We start from the raw sequence: 6000 nt of genomic DNA on the forward strand, positions 1-6000 counted from the left end.
AGTCGAACAGTTTATAGTCAGGCCAATAATTGAACCTCGGCGACATAGCTCAAAGGGAACTGTGCCACTTCTGCACTATCCTGTTGGACTCTCAATTTATTGAAGATTTGGGATTATGTTGAAGCATATTCAGTATATCTGCGAATTGGATTTCAGGGCCTCCACCCTTTGTATGAAAGGGGAAGCAACATATGCACCGTTTAATTATTATTATGAAAAACAAAGCAAGCTGGTGGTCAATAGTGGAACGTTTTGTAAAGATAAACAACATGTTATCAATTGCAATTATGCATTTCATTACCTTACAGATTAAAGCAGAAAACGTAGTCTGTAGTCAACTGAAAGTGTTTGCCTCATTGTTCATAGGGGTAATGCTGGCCATCTTACATGTGGATGGGAAGCCATCCAAGCCAATTTCAGAGGTGGCCTAAAGGTTAGCTCGAAACTACATTACCTGGTTGGACGGGTGGGTGATGTGGGCATGAAGAGAGACTGGTTTGAGACAAAAACCAGATTTTGGAGGCAAATGCAGAAGTTAAGGCATTGGGTGTGAGGTGTTTGTGATCTGACATTAGAAAAAAATGGAGGGAAGACTTTTATTGTTGAGTCGGAAGGTGGAGGGAAGAAAGGTGTGTGTGTGGGGGGGGAGGGGAGGGGGGGTGGTCAGCTGATTTCCCATGTAGGAAAAAGAAAGATTATGCAAAAAGTTAGAAAAAAAACTGAATAAAACCTTGGGTTTAGAAATGCTGGTCCAGTACAGGTTGTGAGGGTATATTTGCGTGTCCTTTTACGACTGAGCTGTTCAAAAGCAACAACAGATGAGTGGTAACAGAAGACCGCATGATCACTAACTTTCTTGAGGTTCTTTGCTTTGCCCTTCTGATCGACAATGCCTTGTATGCTGTAATAAGTTGAGTACCTATCAGAGTAGGGGATGCAGGATCTAAATTAATTGAAAGAACATAAAAATATATCCAGGAGTGAGCACTCAGTACGAAGAACAATCGACACAATCAGAGAACATAAAACCTACAAGAGCACAGACGAATCTGGAATGATTACTTTGATTTTTGTAAGCAGATCTCTCGGAGGACAAAGAGAAGTGACCATGACCAGTAAAACAGAAACAGAAATCCAGCTGTTCATGTGAAGTTCACGAGAACTTCAACTTGTTTCTTAGGAATACCAGGGAAGGTAATACACATGCATTTCATGACATCATGCTTTGGGTATGCCTGGTGCTGACTTAATGGTTAGGGTGGTGGGCTTGGGATCCTAGGATCCTGAGTTACAATCCCTCTTTGCTGTTGAATTAATACCAGGTGGGGTTAACTCTGCCTGTCATACTTCTGAGGTTGGCAAAATGAGTGCCAGCATGGTGGTATCCTGTGTTGGAGTGGTAACCTGTCTAGAATTGTGCCCAATAGCCAATGAGACTGCTTAGGCAGCACCAATGCTCTGCACAGAGTATGGTCCCGATGAATGGATGGATGGATGCTTTGGGCATATTTACCTCCGCTACCGAAGGTGAACAGAGGTTATGTTTTCACTCCTGTTTTTCTGTGTGTTTGTCTGTCTGTTGGCAGGATACATCAAAACGTTATGGATGGAATTGGACAAAATTTGGTGGACAGTTTTGGTACGTGACAAAGACAAATTGATTAGATTTTTGGTGAAAATTCGGATCTGGATATGATAATCAAGTGATTCTTCACAATTAAGAGATAAAACTAAATGGGGACTTGGGCAGAATGGAGGAGGAAATGGAGGGCATAGGCAAATGGAGGACATGGGCAGAATGTAGGAGGAAATGGGGAAATGACACTCAGTAGAGCACATACCTTCGTTATGTTGATCAGTTTACGTTTTGTATCCCACTATTAGGCCAGATCTGCATCTGAACTATAACGGAAATCGAATCGGCTTGTTCTTGTCATCTACACACTTATCCACCAAGTTTTGTCATAATCCGTCCACAACTTTTTGAAATGCCATTATATATATATATATATATATATATATATATATATATATATATATATATATATATATATATATATATATATATATATATGTAGTTTTTGGCCCCACCTCTTAATGATGAAGAATCACTTTGAAAATTAAAAATTTTTTATCGTATCCGGATTTATCGTATCCAGATCAAGCCCTTAACTCACAAACTTCATCTTTCACCTCCATAAGAGGATTGGACTTCCCAGGCTTTTAAGGTTCCACCTTGTGTGAAGAATCTTGCAACACTTCCACCTGATGGGACCTAGCTCTGTTGTGCAATCTAGATACTCTTTCAGCTTCTGCCAAACTTGCAATGTTCATTTTCCAGATAAGCTACTCATCCAAAGCACCTGGTTTTGGAAAAAGGGATGAAGTTCTTATCAAATTTCATCACTGACTAGTGCTCTGTCTAAAGCATCTAGGGAAATGCCTTGCACAAATTCAGGATTATACTTGATTTCTGACCTTCACCAGATGTGAACAACACTTTCTGACATGTATACATCAAGGGCTCTGATAAAAAAAAAAGTTGGCAGTTCTTTTTTTGGCATTTGAGTGACATATGCATAACTCCTAATTGAGCTCTGTCGCAGATTTTTCTTTATGGTTGGATCAAAATATCTTACTCAAGATGGGCAGAGTTGAATTTTCCTTCTTGAGCAGATAACTACAGATGGGCATGCTTTTGTCAATTGAGCGGCCAACAGCTTTCATGATTTCTTTGTGTGTCCCTTTTTTAACCCAGAGTAATGTCTTGCCAAACTGCTGAAGGTAAGCCTGTCCTTCTGTCCCAGTCTCAAATTTGGCCACTGATCATATTTACACTCCCTCCTCCAGGGCATACTGTTGGTTTGGATTTGGTTTGCTCCTCCCTCTTGAGCCGTGGTTGTCGAACTCGATGGTGTTGCATTTGGGCACTACAGTTTCCCATACATTATTGCTCGAGTGTGATGCTTCCTTATGACCAGCTGTTAATTGGTGCATAAAATGTATGTACATTCTGATAAACATGAAGACCATTGTCTTCTTGTTTTTCCTCCTTTACTCTGGGAAACTTTAAATGTGTTTCACACTTTGGAGTTTGGACGACTGCAGAAATCCTCGGGGAATACCCAAGTAATCATACACTTTCCCTAACTCTTCAACAGAGAGCTGCTATTGGGTGCTCAGCATTTCACTGCAAATCTTCCGGAGTTAAGTGACAATTTGAGCTCACTCAGATATCAGTATGTCGATTCAAGATCAATTACCAGTGATTTGCTGGTGTCAATGGTACTATTTTGTTGCCACGTTGTCATAATCCTGCTCATCCATCATGACAGGATCACCAGAAAAGGTTACCCAGTCTTGGGCTGGGATTGCTTGTTTCAAGGATTGGACACAGGTAAGTGGATAAAACATCAATTTATTTATGATCACCATGGATACAAATCTGGTTGGCAACAACGTCGATAGCTGACATGCTGACATACAACACCGTAGGTACCTGACGTGGTGATGTCATACAATTGTCGACCAAATCTTCCACCCTAAACGAGTTTGCGAACCCAGACTGCATTTTACAAAACCCAATCATTTATGATATCAGCAGCCCAAGTTGCGTACTCATACATTAGTTTACTGTCTGACAAAATGGATTCAAGAAAAACATGGGGATTCAGTTTACAACAGCTCAACAAGATTTAGACAACCAAAAACTGGATGAACCAACAACAAAGCTTGATTTCTGTCAACAGTCAAAATGAGGTAATTACACAACGATCTCCAGCTATGGTACGAGTTATCCCCCCTTATTTTAACAAAACTGGATAGATTTTTACCCACATGTTGCGCTTGTATCACTTGGATGAGGGGCTCTTAACATGAAGTCCATTCATTAACAAAGTGGTTCAAAGGCTTGTTCAAACAGGTCATTTATATATACCAATGATTGTATGGTCCAGAAAAAAAGCTGCTTTGGGATGCTGGCCCATTAGGGAAAATAGAAGAAAAGATGCCATTCAAGGTTGATGCACCGCTTGCACATTGTGGAGAAAATCTGCAAGCCAGGTGTGTTGAGCAGGCATAGAGCATAGCAAAGAGAACTTTGTGACAAATGTCTAAAATATGAGCTTTGGCTGAAGACACTTTTGCTTGACAACTTGTTTAAGGTACAGGACCTAAATCCATTATTTTACATATTGGAACAAGTGTACCTCTGGTTGAGTCACCAGGATAAAAGGCAATTGAGCAGTTGGAGAAAAAGGAAATCAATGCTGGTTGTGATAATGCTTTCCATGACCTTTCAACTATGATATGATTGGAAGAATGAAGAACAGTTTATGATTGAGTAGATCAGTCGAGGCAGAAGGGAGATTTGCTGCCTTTGCACACAAAAAGGGAATTCTACAGGAGAGGACTTGTATCGCTAAAGTTCAAAGGTCAGTTTATGTCGACACGATTGGAGGTTAAGTAGCTATCTGAAGGACACGTACTCTATGATTTTGTTCCGTATTCACACATGACCCAGATTAACGTTTCAAGCTAGATGGCAATGCCTTGATACATCTAATCCATCCCAGAAGAGACAGCTCTTGAAATGGTAAGCACAATAGCTTTCACACCAGCAGTCTATATGCTGAAATACTGTACAGTGCCAATGGTAGTTGCTGTTTTGATACAAAGTTGAGGATCATGGAGGAGCGATAACATACAATGGATCAGGACTTAATGGAACAAAAGGAACAGTAGAAAGAGAGGAGGAGTGGGGGGGGGGGGGACACCAACAGCAGGCTTGGGGAATAAATTGGAGAGAGACTTGGAAAAATAAGGGATGTGGGGAACAATGAGAGTCAGGGGAAGATGCATAAGGTGCACAAGATGTATGCAGAAAAAAAACTCGGGAAGGAAAAACTGAAAGATTTGAAAGAGGTGGGCTTGGAGAGAGTAATGGGTGTAGAAAATATGATTTTCAATGGGGGATGATCTGAGATGGTGGTGAACAGCTGTCTTGAAGACCTGGAGGGAAGAATGAGATTGAAGGGGATGTGGAAGTTGGTTCTACAGGCAGGAAAAAAGAGGAACAAATGATTGGTGGTGAGCACTGATTCGGGATTTTTGTAGTTTCACCAGAAGCGGGTTCGTAGAAGACCATGTGTGACCTGCAGAAACCTGGGGTGGGGGGTATATTCACTGTGACTTTCCCTCCGCTCCCAACTCTTGTTTGTCTCTGGGTTGTCTCCATCTCTCACTGTGTTTTTCTACATCCTACAAATTGTTGACATCTCTCTCTCAGCCAACATGGAACAACTTTTAACCACTCATCCTAACTCTCTATTCCTCATATGTGGTGATTTCAGTTGTCACCATTCAAATTGCCTGGGTGTTGGTACCTCTCTCACAAGGCACGGTACTTTAGCAAAGGACTTCTGTGACTCCATGGGACTGATTCGATCTGTAAACTTCCCAATCCAGATTTCTCCCAATGGCAAATCCTCCCTTCTGGACTTGGTGATGACTAACTTTCCCTCAAATGTCTTTTGCTCTTCCTCTGCTCCAATAGGTTCATCTGATCAGATGCTCATCAAAGTCAACATCTCTCTGGCTATATTCAGAGAGCTGCCTCAGTGCCAGCGAATCTGCCAGTTCACACCGGAAAACTGGCAAAGACTGCAAGCAGCCTGCGGCATCTCACTTCAGGACTTGTCTGATATCTACGGCCCCTGATATTAACTGAACTTGGGAATTTTTCCATAGAAACCTGCTCTCTCTCTTATGCACAGATTCATCCCTTCTCTTCTTCAATTAAACGACCCTCCTTCACACCCCTGATACACTGAATCCGATGGTGTAACATTCGCTCTAAGACAACTTGCCTTCTCTTCTTGGAAAACAAACCCAACTGAAAGCAATCTCAGATCATTCCACAAAGCCCACAATAGGTTTGTGTTTACTCTCAGGAGAGTTAGAAATCAACATCTGTCCGACCTCAACATTGAACTTTCAAAC

Source organism: Eptatretus burgeri, chromosome 1, assembly GCF_056783735.1.
Source record: "Eptatretus burgeri isolate ZD-2024b chromosome 1, Ebu_testis_v1, whole genome shotgun sequence".
Classification (NCBI taxonomy): domain Eukaryota; kingdom Metazoa; phylum Chordata; class Myxini; order Myxiniformes; family Myxinidae; genus Eptatretus; species Eptatretus burgeri.